This window comes from Globicephala melas, chromosome 2, assembly GCF_963455315.2.
Source record: "Globicephala melas chromosome 2, mGloMel1.2, whole genome shotgun sequence".
In the NCBI taxonomy this organism is placed as follows: Eukaryota; Metazoa; Chordata; class Mammalia; order Artiodactyla; family Delphinidae; genus Globicephala; species Globicephala melas.
In genome coordinates, this window is record NC_083315.2 from 172,704,103 (window position 1) to 172,721,658 (window position 17,556).

Consider the following 17,556-nt stretch of genomic DNA (forward strand, 5'->3'; position numbering starts at 1 on the left):
AGAAGGTGAGGGGGTGCTGGCCGCGTGGGTCCAGATGCGTGCTTCCCCTCCCGCCTCCTTCAATCTTTCCTGCCATCTTCCCCGTCTTTCCCTCCACCATCCATCAAGCCCCCAGGCAGTGCTCTGAGATCCGGCACTGCGGCTCTGGGCCTAGAAGCAGCCTCGCCTGTGCTCGTGCCGAGGGAGGCAGGCAGGCAGACCTGTCTCCCCCCACCACCCAGGGGGCTCTGGGGAGACTCTCCAGGGTGGGGGTCTTTGTCACCAGCCTACACAAAGAGCAGGCGTCAGCATGGGCCACAGAAACGTAATTCCCGCCATCAAAACAGATGCCGGGAGCCACAGGTTCAGCGCATGCAGTGCTGTGTACGGCTGCTTGGTTGCTGTGGGCTTCCAGGGAGCCCGAGAACCACAAGCAGACTCTTCGGGGGGCGGGGGGGGCCCTGGGAGGGGGCAGGGTGGCTGGGGGAGGGGAAGCTGGAGGGCTCTGGCTTTGTCTCGGTGTTTCAGTTCGTAAAACAAACAAGATCTGAAGGAAATATGATAAAATGTTGAATACACTTATTTTGGGTGGTGGGTGTTTGTTATAGTATCTTTTGTACTTTTCTGTATTTTGTTTTACAGAAAAGGAAAAAACAATGGCAGTGGGAGCTGCCCAAGCAGGGAGGGCCTTCCCAGCCGAGGAGGCAGCCGGAAGAGAACAGGGTGGGGTGGGGGCCTTGGGGCAAGAGAGCGGTGCCTTCTAGAAACCTCTGCTTGTGGGAGGGGGCTGGCAGGCTTAAGGCTGGTGAAGCAGCTGGTGCTGTATCCAGGGGCACGGAGGGACAGGGCCGGGGGGCATCACATGCTCAAGGGGACAGTCAACCCTCCCACTCCAGGTCTGCTGTGTCCCTTGGTTCCCTGGCAGAGGAGACAGGCCCTCAGGTGGAACCAGCGTCCTGACACACAGATTGGGATCCAGGCCGGCGAGGGCGGGGCTCGTCCCAGGCACCCTTAGGACAGTCAGTACCCGTCTCCAGTGCCTTCAGTGCCCGCCCCTCCTACCCATCCAGCAGCTGGGCGGCCTCAGGCTGGCCTGTGAAGAGGGTGTCCAGGGCTGCAGCAGAGGCTGGGCCCCAAATGGAATTGGCCAGGCCAAGGTTGAATCCTGGCCTACGCTTCCCTCCTAGTGACCCAGGAAATCGCTGCCCTTTAGTGCTCAGAATGGAAGTGTGTGACAGGGCTGCCTTCTTCCTCCCAGACCAGAGAACTTTCTGTCAGAGCCCCCCAGCAATGGAACAGGCTGCCTCACAGGTGGTGAGCTGCCTGTCCCTGGGGGTATGCAAGGAGAAACACAACAAGGACTTCTGCCCCAGAGGGGAGACTCAGGCTCAGAGTCTTCCTGCCCAAGCTATGGTGGTGCCACAAGCCCATCTCGAGGTCAGTCTTGATCCTGCTGTGTGGCCATGGTGCATTCCCACCCTCTCTGGGCCTCTGTGTCCCAGTGTGACACAGTGTGGGCAGGATGTGCCTCACGGGGTATGTGTTCCACATACCGGTCCTGGAGCCTGATGGTGGGACAGCCCGCGTCTGCTGGAGATGTCGGGGCGGGGGCGGGGGGGCGGTAGTCGGGGTTCCCACATCCTAGAACCGCTGCCCAGGAAGCCCACAGAATCCCCCAGGCAGCACTGACACCCCTGCTATCTACACACCAGCACTCCCACCGAGCCTCCACCTCATCTGGCAGCTACGGTGGTTTTGGCTCCGACCAACTGAGCAGTGGTGCTATACAGCCCTCAAGACAGCCTGCCAGGGGAGGCAGCCGAACCTCACACCCCTACCCCCGGCTCCCATTCCAGCCTCCTTCCCCCTACTGCTGGGGCCACCCCCCAGGCTTCCAAGCTCGGCAAGACTGCCTGGGCCCTTTGATCCTGGGAGCTTTCCCCGAAGCTGCCAAGGACACCCCCTAATCAGGCCCCGAAGGATGGTGGTCACAGCACAAGCGTCAAAGCAGAACTTAGGAAAGAGCAAGCGAGCCCAGGCCTGGCAATAAACCACAGCCCTGCTTAAGAGGGGCCCAGGGGGCCACAGCATCTCCCGGGGGGTGGAAGGGAGCAGCGTTCAGAAAGCGTTCAAATTCCAGCTCTGGATACGGGTTTAGTAACAAGAATATATAAAGATATCCTACAACCCAAAAACAAAAAGACAAACAACCCAACAAAAAATGAGCAAAGGACTTGAATAGATATTTCTCCCAAGATGTGCACCTGTCTCTCTAAGCACATGAAAAGGTGCTCAGCAGCAGCAGTCGCAGGGATGCAGCCAGCCCGACGGTGAGATCCCACCGCAGAGCCGCTAACAGCCAAACTCAAAAAACGGAAGATAGCAAGTGCTGACGAGGCTGCAGAGAAATGGGGGCCCTTGTTTGTATGCTGCTAGTAGGAATGGAAAACGGTGCAGCCACTGTGGAAAACAATTGGGCGCTTCCTCAAAAAGTTAAACATGGAATTACCATAAGACCCAGCAATTCCACTGCTAAATATATACCCCACAGAATTTAAATCAGGGACACAGACAGAAACGTGCATATCCATGTTCACAGAACTATTCACAATAGCCAGAAGGTGGAAACAACCCAAGTATCTGTTAACTGATGAGTAGTTAAACAAAATATGGTCTCTCTACACAATGGAATATTATTCAGCCTTAGGAAGGAATGAAACTTCCAGTTACAAAATAAGTAGGACATGGGGATGTAATGTCTGGAACGGTGACTGTAGTTATTAATGCCGTGTCGCATATTTTAAAGTTGTTAGGAAAGTAGATCTTGAAAGTTCTCATCAAGAACTTCTCATCCAAATAAAGAGGGAGACAGAGAATGGACTTGAGGACTTGGGGTGGGAGCGGGAAGCTGGGGCGAAGTGAGAGTAGCATCGACATATATCCACTACCGAATGTAAACAGGTGGCTGGTGGGAAGCAGCCGCATAGCACAGGGAGATCGGCTCGGTGCTTTGCGATGACCTAGAGGGGTGGGATAGGGAGGGTGGGAGGGAGGCTCAAAGGGAGGGGATACGGGGACATGTGTATGCATATGGCTGATTCAGTTGTGCAAGAAAAACTAACACAGTATTGTGACACAATTATACTCCAATAAAGGTCTATTAAAAAAAAAGAACTTGTCATCCAAGAACTCATCAAGAAAAAAAAAATTTGTAACTGTGTATAGTGACTTGTTGGGGTCATTTCACAGGATACCATATCAAGTCACTATGTTGGTGGGGGAGGGATAAATTAGGGATTAAAATATACACACTACTGGGACTTCCCTGGTGGTCCAGTGGTTAAGACTCCATGCTCCCAATGCAGGGGGCCTGGGTTGGATCCCTGGTCAGGGAACTAGATCCCGCACGCTGCAACTGAGAGCCCGCATCCCGCAACTAAAGATCCCGCATGCCGCGATTAAGACCTGGCACAGCCAAATAAGTAAATATTTTTAAAAATATACATACACAGGGCTTCCCTGGTGGCGCAGTGGTTGAGAATCTGCCTGCTAATGCAGGGGACACGGGTTCCAGCCCTGGTCTGGGATGATCCCACATGCCGCGGAGCAACTGGGCCCGTGAGCCACAACTACTGAGCCTGCGCGTCTGGAGCCTGTGCTCCTCAACAAGAGAAGCCGCGATAGTGAGAGGCCCGCACACCATGATGAAGAGTGGCCACTGCTTGCCACAACTAGAGAAAGCCCTCGCACAGAAACGAAGACCCAACACAGCAAAAATAAATAAATAAACTCCTACCCCCAACATCTTCTTTAAAATATATACATATATATATATATATATGTGCACAGTACTATACATAAAATAGATAACCAACAAGGACCTACTGTATAGTACAGGGAACTCTACTCAATATCTTGTAATAACCTATAATGGAAGAGAATGCAGAAAAATTATATATATATTTTTTTTATATATATGTATGTATAACTGAATCACTTTGCTGTACACCTGAAACTAACACAACATTGTAAATCAACTATATTTCAATAAAATTTTTTTTTAAATCATTATGTTGTACACCTGAAGCTAATATAATGCTATAGGTCAATTATGCCTCAATTTTAAAAGCCCTTATATTGAATTCGCTGCTTCTCTGTCACAGTGCCGGCTCCCTCAATCCTGCTCCCGGGAACTGACTCCCAAATAAACTAGCAGCACCTCCGCCGCCCAAAACACAGGCATGAAGGACTACCGCGGGCTGCGTACAACACGGATGAACCTTGAAGACATGATGCCGAGTGAAAGAAGCCAGTCAGGAAAGGCCACATACCGTACGATTCCACTTACGTGAAATATCTAGAACAGGCAAGTTCACAGAACCAGAAAGTAGAGGTTTCCAGGGCTGGGGGGGTGGGGGGAATGGACAGTGACTGGTAATGGGTGTAGAATTTCTGTTTGGAGTCATGAAAAAGTTTTGGAAATAGTAGTGATGGCTACACCACACCGTGAAAGTCATGAATGCCCCCAAATCACATGCTTCACACACGGTTAAAATGGCAAATTCTATGTTATCCTTTACCACAATTTTGTTTTTTAAGTTTAAAAAAAAAAAAATCCGGGGCTTCCCTGGTGGCGCAGTGGTTGAGAGTCTGCCTGCCAGTGCAGGGGACGCGGGGTCGTGCCCCGGTCCGGGAAGATCCCACATGCCGCGGAGCGGCTGGGCCCGTGAGCCATGGCCGCTGAGCCTGCGCGTCCAGAGCCTGTGCTCCGCAACAGGAGAGGCCACAACAGTGAGAGGCCCGTGTACCGCAAAAAAAAAAAAAACAAAAAAATCCCAGCTCCGAGCAGGTTACGTCAGCTCCAAGGCTCGTTTCTGAACCATAAACAGGTCACTGGGAGGATGACTAGATAAGGCACGGAAAGCTCAGGCTGACTGGCCGGGAGCAGACGCCCAGGTGAATCTGCGCTTTATGACGACCACCCAACAAAGTGCACCGTGAAGGCCGGCGGCCAGGATGCTGCCCGAAGATGGGTATGCTGGGGACAGTGGTGGTGGGATTAGGCTGCATAGCGCTCTCCTCCCGGGCCTGCCCACATGGCCCAGCGGCGGCCGAGTGGGCTGTCCCTGTGTTGCGTGTGGGAGGCGACTTGGCTGTCCCAGAAAGGCCAGAGGCCCAGAAGGGTACTCGCCGCCCCCGGCAGGTGGAGGAAGATGCAGGGAAGGGGGTGCCAGGGCCCCACCGCCTGGAACCAGCTCAAGGTGGAGGGAGAGACTGGCAACTGGGGTGGGCAGAACAGGGGCCCCCCAAACGCGTCCAGGTCCTACTCCCCTCACTGTGAATCGGTCAGCTTCTGAGGGACCCTGGAAGTCAGGCTGCACCCAGGGTGCTGGTCTGCTGACCTCACAACAGCAAGGAGAGCCTGGAGTATCCCGGCGGCACAGCGTCATCCCAGGCTCGGGACAGTGGGAAAGGGAGCAGGAGAGGAGGTCTGGGGATGTGCAAGGTCTCCACCGGCCTCGCCAGCTGTGAAGATCGAGGGGCACAGGCGGCTCCAGAAGCTGGAAGGGCCAGGAAACAGATTCCCCCCCTGGAGCCTCCAGAAGAAACTTCACCCAGTGGGACCCGGGTCAGAGTTCTGACCTCCAGAACCGTAAGATAACACGCGCGTTGTCCGTGGTCATTTGTCTCTGCAGCTCTAGGAAACACACAGCAACTGGACGGGGGATGAGGAAACCCCGAGGCTCTGACAGCCCAGCTGACCTCACTGCCCCATCCCTGCACTGGCCTGGCGCTGGGCGCAGCGGCAACTCACATTCGACCCTGCCCCTCAAGGGCGCCACTGCCCGCCAGCCTCAGCTGAGGTGGACCAGCCAGCATGACGTTCGCCCAGCATCACCCCGCCAGACGGGGCAAAGGAGACAAAAGGACCCCAACCGGGGGGGTTGGCCCCACTCGGGAGGGGGGCAGGGGGCAAGCCTCATCCCAGCTTGCTCCTGCCGCCAAGGGGGTCAGAGTGAGCGGGCACATTTCAGAAGGCGGGCCTCAGTGGTGCCCAGGAAGCTGCGTGCTTCCACCGTGGAGCTGAGAGGCCTGAGGGGGTGGGAATCCAGCAGCCGCAGTGAGGTGGAGCAGGGGAGGACAGAAGTGTCTTCACGAAGGCCAGGGCAAGAGGATGCGCCTGCAGCCCAGCCTTCAGGAATGTTCTCGCCCAGTGCCCAGGAAATCACGTGCAAAGTCCCCGAACATTTGCGTACCTGAATGTCAGGTTGGGACCACAGGCCGCAGGGTTCCATCAGCCTCCCTCCCACCAGAGGTGGCCTCTGGACGCCAGCCTCCAAGGGTCCGGGCCCTCACCTGCCCAGGCACACCTGGGAGCTCAGCCAGGCGGCCAGAGGCCACCAGCCTCCACAGGGCAGGTCTCTCCATCTTCCCCTTGGAAGGAGGCCAGGCCTGGGGCAGGCCACACCTGCAGCAGGTGAGCACAGACTGGCAAGCCAGCAGGGACAAGCACCCCAGCTCAGGGATCCAGGCCAGCAAACAGGCCACTTCCGTACCCCTTAGAGGCAAGGGCAGTGACAGAGCCCAGCAGCTGTGACCTTGGACGGTGGGCCTCTGGTGCCCCGTCTGTCGTACAAGGCCAGTAAGTCGTGCGTGAGTGGAAGCAAAGGAGAACATCCTTGAGTGTCCCTTCCCTGCCTGGCCTGGCGCCCCTTCCTCCTTTCCTGACAGTTTCCCAGGGACTCAGCTGCCCTCAGCTCGGGTGCGGCCTCAACACAGCCTGGGGTGCCTGGTCCCCAGCCCCTTACCCCGGCCAACTGGGTAGCCCACAGCACTGCCCCAGCCTAGGCCTCCACATCTGGGAAATGGGGGTGACACCCCGACCTGCCCATCCAGGCTCTGGTGAGGCTGGGATGACAGCTCTGAGCCCTGGGAGCCGTTACTACTGTTGTTATTAAATACAGTTTTCTGATCTGAGAGTAAAAAACATCCCATTTCTGACCTTTGGGGCTGTGGGCTGCTCTTGGAGGTGATCTGGCCCCAGGCTTGCTTTAACCTATGAGCAAAGGCCCCATGCTCCCCGGCCACGATAGTCACTGGGCCCAGCCATCCTGCTGGAAGCAACGGAAAAAGGCGGCCCACGCACAAGCCGGATGCTGGGCAGCTCAGGGGCGATCCCGAGAAGGGGCCAAACACGTGAGCTCCAGACCACCTCCACCCTGCCCGGAGGCCCTGTCCAGACCACAGCGCAGGCAGGAGGAGCCCCAGCAAGCCAGACGAGTCAAAAGTGGGGGCTCAGGGGCTTCCCTGGTGGCGCAATGGTTGAGAGTCCACCTGCCGATGCAGGGGACACGGGTTTGTGCCCCGGTCCGGGAAGATCCCACATGCCACGGAGTGGCTGGGCCCGTGAGCCATGGCCACTGAGCCTGCGCGTCCGGAGCCTGTGCTCCGCAACGGGAGAGGCCACAACTGTGAGAGGCCCGCGTACCGCAAAAAAAATAATAATTTTTTTTTTTAAAAGTGGGGGCTCAGAGACAGTGGCCAGGGGGCTAGGAGCCCAGCGGATTCCAGGGGTGACACGGCTCGGAGACCTCGCTGAACACCCCTGGCCTTCGGCGGAGACCCCAGGAAGGCCCATCTAAGGAGCGGGTCCCCTCCGGACCCACCCGAGCCGCGCTGGCGAGCAGGGTCAGGCTGGTTCACTAGCTCATCTACCGCCTGCTGGACGGAGATCCATCTTCGCTCAAAGGAAACAGCAAACATCGAACCTTTTCACTTCCAGGGCTTCTGGGTCCCTAGGAGGTGGGAGGCCTAGAGGCCTCCCTGAGAAGATGCTCTGGGGCCCTCCAGCCAGGCGGGCCTAATGAGGTCACTGGGTGCAGTCGGGTTTGGGATAAATGGAGCCGTGGGCTTGGGGGTGCCCAGCTGCCGGGGGGTCAAGGAGGGTCACGGCAAGGAAGGCCGGACAGGCACCTGCTGGACTTAGCAAGGCCCTGGGGGCCCCAGCAAGAACCGTTTCAGCAGGAGGCGAGGTGAGAAGGTGAGGCCAAGCGCAGGCCTGGGGAGGGAGGCCTGGCTCGGGGGGTGAGATGGGAGAGATTGGGGCCAGCGGACGGCAGAAGGAGAAGACAGAGATGCGGGGCAGGGGTCACGGAGAAGGCCAGGGGGTGCTGGCCTGACAGAGGGGCGCCTCTTCTGGGGCTCAGGGGTGAGGCTGGGTAGGGGAAAGCTGCTGGCTTCATGTTCTCTGGGCCCCAGGAGAGGTGGGATGCCCAGGAGGAGGGCGAGAGCGCCCTGGCAGCCCCACGAGGAGTCCTCCGGGCCTGGCTGGACACCCAAACCTGGCCCAGCCTGACCAGGCTCTGCCCCCCTGGGGGATCTCAGCTGATGTCGGGGGGAAACCTGCTCGCTCAGGCCTCCAGCACAGAGCACCAGAGAAGCTGGGTTAGGACACTCACGCCTCAAGGGCTCTCTGCTCCAGTGGGGCAGCCTGGAGCCCGCATGGACAGCCACATGGAACCAGAGACAAACAGACCCATGCAAATGGCCTTCCAGCAGCAGCCTGGGCGGGGCCCAAGGCAAGCTGCCCACGAAAACAACCATTGCTAGAAGCCACACTGTCCAGGCATGACACAGAAAGGAGGGGCGGAGGCCCAGGGAAGGGTCTGACAAGGCAGGGCGAGGCCGACAGAGCCAAGACTTGACCTCAGGACCCCCCGCCTTCAGGCCCGTGGACGTGGCCGGAGCCCGGGTGTGGACGTGGTGCTCAGCAGGTGAAACGTGCCCGGCGTCTGACACGCACTTCCTCATGCAGCCCTCGCCACCCTGCCCGGGAGGGGACCGTCCCCCCCGTCTTAGAGACGAGCATGCAGAGCTCCCACCACACGGAGAAACGACCTGATTCTCCACTGGCTCCTCCAGAGTCCACAGGGATTCCTCAGCCCCGAGAGGAGCTGTTTCCTGGAGCTGGGCTACATCGTCAGGGCAGGGCGCCCAGAGAAAATCCTGGGTCCAGTTCAAGAGAGCCTCACTGCAGCCTGGCTCAGTCCAACTGCTGCGTGCCCTTGGGCCAGCCCCTGTCCCTCTCTGGGCCAGCTTCCTCACTCTCCGTCCCTAAGGCACCCACTCTGACAGCTCTGGGCTGTGAGGGCCTGGAGGTGGGGCCTTCCCCAGGGCACATGGGCCTCGGGGGGACAACAGAGAGGAGGCCGCAGGCCCCGAGGTGTCGGGGAGCTTGGCTCCAGCAGCTGTGAACATTCCCGTGCATCACATATATTTACATGCGTGGCGGACTTGTTCCTGAGGACCCAGAGGGCTCAGCAGAGGAGCCTGCCTGAAGGGAAGCAGCCTGACCCCCCTGCCCTACGCTGACCCCACAGAACAGTCTCCCTGTGGACACCTGGTTATTCCCAGAAGATTCCTGACAAATCCTGCCGTGCCAGGCGTGGTGGGGAGGAAACGGCAGAAACAGGCAGCCCGGGAGGGGGGGCTGCCGGGCCCTCGCCCTCCGCAGGGAGCGAGCGTCCCCACGCAGCCCCTGCTAACCGGCGGCGATAAGGTCCCTTCTCATTGGCCTCCTCCAGGGCTCCCAGGAGCACATGGGGCTTCTCCCCACTCTGGATCCTCCACGCACCCGGGCCGGGCACCATCTAGGGCTAGATACCGTGACTGCTTCCCCAGGGAGGTCAAGTGACATCGCAGGACAGTCCCGCTGGCTCCAGGGGGGCCTTGTCACCGCCTTTCACCACCAAGCGCTCTCCAGCCTGAACATTCCATCGTGTCGGTCAGCTCGCTGTGCCCACCTGCCTCCAGCGCCTGTCTGACCCTGTCCCGCCACAAGCCACCCCGTGCGGAGCACCCTCCCTCTCCCCCCAGCGGCTGAGCACCTGTCCTCTGACAGCATCTCCAGCAAAGGCACCCAAGCCCTCTTCATCCCCTCCTTCCTAAACGGCTCCCCTGCAGCTCTGGCCCCAGTGCTTCCTAAGCCGCCTTGTTCTGCCCCATCTCGCCCCCTCCTTTCCGGTTTGGGAGCCCAAAGGCAAGCCTAAGCCTGGTTGGTCAGTGTGGGCGGTGCTCTGGGGGAACCGGGGAAGCGGCCCAAAGTGCCTTCAGGAATCACTGAGCCACCTCCCGCCAAACCTGCTCTTGATTCCGGACAAATATTTGCCGAAGGTCTGGGCCGAGCTGGCCCCAGGCCCCAGAGGCGGGAGGGGCTCGCAGGCTCAGCGGGGGTGGGAGGCACACGTGCGGGGCACAGTGGTGTGTCCCGACTAGGACGTGCTTAGAACACACAGACTGAGTCCCGTGACACTCGAGCCGAAACTCGAGGGACGAGGAGTGGGTCTAAGGATACAGGGTGGGCTGCCGAGTGACTGCAAGCGGTCCTAGGGACCTGGGGTGAGGGGAAGGCTCTAAAACTAGACTGTGTAACTTCACTAAAAAAATCACTGGACTGTGCCTTTAAAATGAGTGACTTTTATGGCATGTAAATCACTTCATAAAAGCTGGTACGAATGAAAGAATGTGGATTAGAAGCAGGCCAGGTGAAGGCACAGCACACACATCAGTACAGAGGCGGAAAGAAGGAGAGGAAGGGGCCACGTGAGCTGGTGACTGCCCGTGGGTCACGTGCCAGGGAGGACAGGAGGGGGGACAGGCTCTCTTCAGGTCCCGCGTGGAGAAGAGGGTGGAACAGAGGCGCAGGCCGGAGTTACCAAGTTACAGCCCTGTCCTAACCCTGACCAGGCTGGGTGACCTTTGGGCAAGGGGCCTAACTTCCCAGGGTCCTGCTCTGCATTAAAAAAAATGCAAATGTCTGTAAGGCCAAAAAAAAAAAAAAAGGAGTCGGGGGGAGAAATGAAACGAATGAAAAAAATGTTAGGACTTCCCTGGTGGTCCAGTGGTTAAGACTCCACGCTTCCAATGCAGGGGTGCAGGTTCAATCCCTGGTCAGGGAACTAAGTTTCCACATGATGTGCAGTGTGCACCCCGCCTCAAAAAATAAAAGTTCCAAGTGAAAAGACAAGGGACAGACATGGGAAGATTCTTGTTACATGTGGCAAAAGCAGGGCCACCACAAGTCATGTGGAAAAGACTCCTACGGATCCAGGAAAAGGGCTCCTCAGATAGAAAAAGGACATGAGTCGAAAATTCACATAAGGAGAAAGACAGTGAAATCATGGAAGAAACACTCAGCCTCACTAATCAGCTCAGAAATGCCAATTAAAACGGGATGTCTCAGGACCTTCCTGGTGGTCCAGTGCATGGGACTCTGCGCTCCCAATGCAGGGGGCCGACGTTCAATCCCCGGTCAGGGAACTAGATCCCAGAGGCCGCAACTAAGAGTTCACATGCCACAACTAAAGAGCCAATGTGTCCGCAACTAAAAAGATCCAGTGTGCGGCAACTAAAGATCCTGCATGCCAGCTAAGACCCAGCAAACCAAATAAATAAATAGAGAGAGAGAGATTAGAGGGGAAAAAAAACGGGATGTCTCCCTGCTCTCCAGCTGGCAAGGATTAAACTGCGTGCTCTGAGCTGTGGCTGACAGGTCCCTGGCACCTCTGGATGGAGGGAAACCCTGCGACGGTCGTGGCAGGTTGGACTAGAGATGCTCAAGCTTTGGTAGGTGCCTACTGCCTCCCTCAGCCTCGCTGGGAAGGGCACTGGTGGAGGTGGGCCCGGCCCTGCCCTTGGGAAGCTCAGAGTTGAGTGGGAGAGTCAGACAAAGCTATCACCCCACAAATCAATGCAGAATTACAGATGGGAGCAAAGGTCACAAGGTAACAGTGCACAGCACCCTACAGAAGGATAGGGAAGGAATAGCTGGGCGGCAGAGATGGGCGTAGACTGTGGTGTGGGCAACCAGCCTATGCCTGCCGCTGTCCAGTGCCCAAATATACCGCCCTCTCCCCAACTCAGTGGGCAGCGATGCACGTTGGTAGTTTGAAATTGGCCATGATGGAAATAGCTACAAAAATTGGCAAATGCCAATTTGCGAATCAGGGTCTTTTGTTCCCTCCAGAGATTCAGTTGATTATTTAACATTTCCCAGCATACGGCGTGTGAGGGCACGCACTGTTAGACAGTGTTTCTGAGAAAGGGACATTTAGGCTGAGACCTGAAGGATGCCTAGGAGTTCCGTAGACGAAGAGTAGGGAAAAAGAATTCAAGCAGAGGAAACAGCATTTGCAAAAGCCATGAAGTAGGAAATGGGCAGATGGCGGGTATATTCCACCAAGTGGCTAGAGAGCAGACAGTAAGGAGAAAGGGCAGGGGCCAGAGCATGGGGGTGCCAGTACGCAGAGCAGAGATGAGATTCTAGGAAGGGAAGCCCTCGGAGGACTCAAGCCAGGGAGGACACAGTCAGCTCAAATAGGGTCCTAGAGGGACTCCCTGGTGGTCCAGTGGGTAAGACGCCATGCTTCCAATTCAGGGGCCTGGGTTCAATCCCCGGTCAGGGTGCTAGGTCCCACATGCCGCAACTAAGACCCAGATAAATAAATATTTTTAAAAAAATAGGGTCCCAGGGATCACCTATTGTCTGTGCTGTGTGCCCATGCACCCAGCACCCCTCCCTCCCCACCCAACTTAGGATCACAGCACCCCTTTCTCGGAGAGCTGCAACTCTCTGACGTCACAATGTGATACTGTGCGGTTTGCCCATCACAGCCCCCCGCCCACTGGCCAATCAGAGGACTCACAGCTCTGGCCAGAGATGAGCTGGCTCAAGGGGAGGACGGGCTACTCAGGGCAGAAGGGGAGAGAGGCACCTCTCTCTCTTCTGTGGGACTCTCAGAGCCGGGTGGACACAGGCTGCAGCCCGCCTGGAGGACGAGCAGAAGGCTGACGGCAGCAAGGACAGGGGCGGGAGAGAATGGCCGTGTGGCCGGCCGGCCCTCCACCCCTGGCTCCAGCATCTCTGTGGTTGGGTGAAGAGCCTCCACAAATGCACATACATGGTAAAACACAAAAAACAAAAACTCACAAAGCTATTTGTTTTTGAAAAGACAAATTCAAACCCTGCTTCTTATTCCGCTGGGCACACCTGGCTTGGACTCTGGTCTCCAATGTGACCAGAGTCTCGCCGGCTCCATTCCTGCCCTCACAGCACAGGGAGCCTCAGCCCTGGCCTGCAAGGCACGCCCCCCTTCCAGGCGGGATCTGGAGACGGACTTTGGTCCTGCGCGAAGAGCACGGCAACCAGCTCTATGCGAGGCCTTCCTGGGTTCTGACCTCAAGATTAGGATCCTTGAGCATCCAGTGGCCCCCCAAGGAGCTTGGTGTGGGCCACAGCGGCCAGCTGGCTGGGACTGGAGCACATCCCTGCCTGAACACCAACTTGGCCTCTGTGGCCACTGAGCTGTGTGGCCCTAGGCAAGTCACTTCCGCTCTCTGAGCCCCACTCTGGGGCCTCCTCTGTAAAGAGAGGCTGACAGTTACACATAGGATTTCCCTCAGGCTGGGAACAGCACAAGCTTCAGGAAAACAGAGATGGAAAGGCATTCCCTGTCCTTGGGGAAGACATGGGCCTTTCTGCAAGAGGTAATAATTATCATCGCAGCTAAAGTTTTGTTGAGTGCTGGGCTGAGCATGAACACCACCTCATTTAATCTGCACAACAGGGACTTCCGTGGTGGCACAGTGTTTAAGACTCTGCGCTCCAAGCGCAGGGGGCCCAGCTTCCATCCCTGGTTGGGGAACTAGATCCCACATGCATGCCACAGCTAAGAGGTTGCATGCCACAGCTAAGGAGCCAACCAGCCACAACTAAGACCTGTCGCAACCAAATAAATAAATACATTTTTTTAAATAAATAAAAATGATATTTAAAAAAAAATCTGCACAACAACTCCATAAAGAAAGTGCTACAATTCACCCCTTTTAACTCAATCAAACCTCAGTTTCCTCATCTGCTTATCGACTTGCCCAGGGTCACATGACTAATGAGTGGGTGTTGTCCTTGCCAGGAGATCAGCTCACAGCCAAGGTCTAGAGCCACATAACGTGCCCCAGAGAGATAAGGACCCGATGGGCTGGAGCAGTGGAGGGGAATCCCCCCGCACCCTCCTCTGGCCCGGGCTCGGTGGTGGTGGGGGGGGTAATTCCTACAGGAGGGAGAACTGAGCGAGTGGGGCAGAGTAGCAAGGAAGGTCCCCCAGGCGGAGGAACCGCGTGCGCAAATGCCTGAGAGGGAGGGGGAATGGCACATTCCAAGTTCGTTAGCTCAAAACTGGACACGCGGGGAGGAATCCACAGCACACACTGCACAGAGGGAATTTGCAAAGCTCCCTGGAGAGTCAGCCCTTGAGAACCTGTGCTGTCCCCACCCTGGCCCAAGTCACCTCCCTCTCCTCCAAGTCTTCCAGGCTTCCCAGCCACCCTGTCCAGGATGCTTCCTGGATTGGTTCCAGGGTCCGTGGCTTCCATCTTGAGAGACAGATCATTCCCCATGTCCTGGCGTGCTGGGTACCACAGTGAGCACCTTCTCACCCAAGCTCTCCTTTTATCCTCATACCCACTCCTCCAGAAAGGATGATGGTGCCCATTATGCAGATTGGGAAAGTAAGTCTGCAACCCAGAGTGTCTGGATCCCTCCAGGCAGCTCTGTGGGCCAGGATACATCCCTCCCACAGCCTTCTCCACCTGGGGCCAGGTGCCCAGTGAGTCCTGTAAGGGGGAGGTGGGGGACAGCCAGGGGAGGGGAAGGAAACACAGCCCTGCCTTGAAACTGCTGAGAGACAGTAGCCACGATGCCTGTGCTCCGTGGGGGAGGGAGGACCAGATGATCACCAAGTGCTCTCTGAGCCACCTGCAGGAAGTTCGCAGGCGTAAATAGTGCTGGGTTACTGCTCACCTCACAGGAGAAAACCACAGACGTTACAGACCCACCCAGGGGTCTCTAGGCCCTGAACCCCCAGCAACAGCAGGGCACGGTCATACACTAACCACTCAGTGCATCCGGTGTCTGAAAGGTAACAGGACAGATATTTCCCTAGTCTTGGGGTGGGGCAGGAAGACACCAAAGGGAAAATTCTAAAGAGAAAAAAGCCAACCTATTCAAATGCATTTAAAAAAAAAAAAGCTTTTGTGACTATAAAGGGGAATAGATTTGCAACGTGTAAGACAAAGGGTTAAAAGCCTCTGTACAAAGAGAGCTCTAACACCAACAAGCAAAAGACCAAACCAAGAGAAAAAAAAAGTTAAATGGCCAATTAAACGTTGAAACCAATCATCAAATTAAAATTTTAACCCACAATGAAATAGTATTGTTTTGTCAATCTGCTTGGTAAAGATTAAAAACGTTTGCCAAGCCCAGGTGTAGGCGAGGGTGTGGTGAAATGGCGACGGACTCTGGGGCAGGGGAGCGCGTTCACCCTGCTGCAAGCTGGCCGGGCACTGCAAAGGCCGTTTGGCGGCACCTAGTAAAAGCTGTTCTGGAGGTGCGAGCCCTTTAATTGCGGGTAAAGGACTGTACATCCTGGGTCTTCCTGAGAGACGGATGGAGCCCATCAGGATGGGTGAATCCAAAGGATGGGTGACCACGTAGGTAAAAATGACCTCCCGGGACACTGAACGACAGAGAGGGGGGCCACCGTGTATTAGGCTATAAAATAAAAGGACAGACTCTCTGGTACAGTCTGTTTTTTAAAAACTTGTCTCTCTGGTTCAGCGTCTGCTTCCTTCGAGGCGCTCATTCTGCCCTAAACTCCGGGATTGGGGGTGGGCTTGGTGACTCCTCCGGCTGGGCCGCCGGGACCCCGGCGCTCAGCGCACATAGGAGCCCGGATTGCGGCGGAGGACAGGTGGCTGCGGAGCTGCCTTCGAAGGCGGGGGCGGTGCATCCCGTACAAAGACAGTCCCTGGGGCCGACCTCTGCGCTGCGACCTCTCCCCAGAGCTCGAGCCCTGGTCCCGGCCCTGGGAGTGGCTCGCGTCCCACAGCCAGGATGGAGCAGCTGAAACGCGCTCCCCTGACGCGCGGAGCGCGTGTCTTAGATCCCAGGACAGAGGCAGAGACGCGAGGGGAGCTCCAGGACGGAGCTGGGGACCCTCAGGAACCCCGAGCCGGGGGCGCTGAGGGAGAGGAGTGGCGCTCCTACCCTCTCTGGAGCAGAGGTAGGGGAGGGCCTGCTGGGCATCCGGGCCTCAGGAGCGACCCCTGGGCTCGGGCTGTCCCGGGACACCAGACGGCCCCAGGGCTGTCCCCACCTGGGGCCCGAGCTCACCGAGCATCTCCTTGCGCCGCTGCGTGTGCGGCTGGTCCGTGTAGACCCACTCGAAGTCGCTGCGGCCCGCGCTGTTGCCCATGGTGGCGCCGGGAGCGCGGCTCAGGGCTGGGCTCCCCTCCACCTGTCTCCCTGCTCTGCGCGAGGACCAGTTCGGGCTCGGGGCGGGGCCTCCGGGGGCGGGGCCTCCGGGGGCGGGGCCGGGAGCGCCTCTGCCACCAGACCTGGGCGCGGTCTTGTGTCGGGGCAGAGGCGGGTCTCCGGGGCTCTCGGAGCCTCAGTTACCTCGGTTGGAAAATGAGACTGTTAGGACGCAACCCGTGCAGAGTCCCCGGACCCCACGTTGTGTGGCGACGCCCCATTCCCTCGGTTTCACTGAAGCCCGCCCCCCCGCGGCTGAGCACCAGTTCTCTCCGCGGCCCAGGGCCACTCGCGCTCCTGCCACCCCTGCCCCTACAGACCCATCGGTGAAAGCGCCCACCTGGCACGGGGCAGGGGTTGGAGGGTAGAGATTAAATGGATGCGACAGTGCTGGTAAAGAGAAGGGGCTCGGGAAAGGTTCGCCACAGCGATTCTCCCTTCCCCTACCCACTCCTTTCATACAATAAGGCAGAGGACAATGAGGTGTCCGCAGGTTGGAGGGAGTGAGTCAGCCCCACCCCTGCCTTCAGGGAAATCGAGCGACAGGGACACAGGCATGGAAGAGGCCTATTAATGACACAGGATGATACGTGCTACGACACCTGTAGGTCCTGGGACAGCTAAGGTTCAGTAGAGGGGTCTTTTGTATTAGGCTTCAAAGGATGAGTAGGAGTTCAACAGCTAAAGAAGGGCAAGGGCATTGGTGGTAGAGGGAACAGAAGCTGCAAAGGCTGGGACTTGAAGAATCCAAAAATTGTCAGAATGGAGAGTCTGGTTTGTGGGGAGTAGGGACACAGGGCCCCTCACTTCTCTTCTCAGGGATTCCTCCCAGCCTCCTCTTGCTTCTTTGGAGCTTTGTATGGTGTACCTCGTGTACCTGGAGCCCAGCCTGTAGGAGCTGCCTAGGTAACAGACTGGCCTGGCAGCCAGAGGTACCACAAGGTGGGCAGGTAATAATGGTGAGCCTCCCTCCAGTCTCCCGCAAGTCTGTGGGCCAGGGCCGAAGGCAGTCCTGGCATGAGATGGGAAGGAAGGCAACTGGGTGTGGGCATCTGGTGGCAGCCAGCCACCTGCCCCTGAGTCAAGGATAGGAAAATGGGCCAACAGAGAGGCTGGATTCCCTGTCCAACAGAGAGACACTTAGAGCCTAGGGTTGCCACCACCCCTCGCACCACCCAACAGTGTCACCTACCTGGCTCGCACACCTC

The 17,556-nt window shown here is 57.3% G+C and overlaps 1 protein-coding gene across 7 annotated transcripts in view; it reads right to left on the reverse strand.

Annotated features, from left to right (window-relative positions):
• DEGS2 (delta 4-desaturase, sphingolipid 2) overlaps nt 1-17,556 on the reverse strand; it is an 81,201-nt gene that overhangs the window by 9,994 nt on the left and 53,651 nt on the right. The window contains exon 1 of one of the 7 annotated variants that reach the window (XR_011377268.1): nt 16,208-16,345. The exons of the other annotated variants lie outside the window; for them this stretch is intronic. The gene's annotated coding sequence lies outside the window, so the exon portion shown is untranslated. Of the gene's footprint in view, nt 1-16,207; nt 16,346-17,556 lie in introns of those variants that run through there. 7 annotated transcript variants of the gene reach the window in all.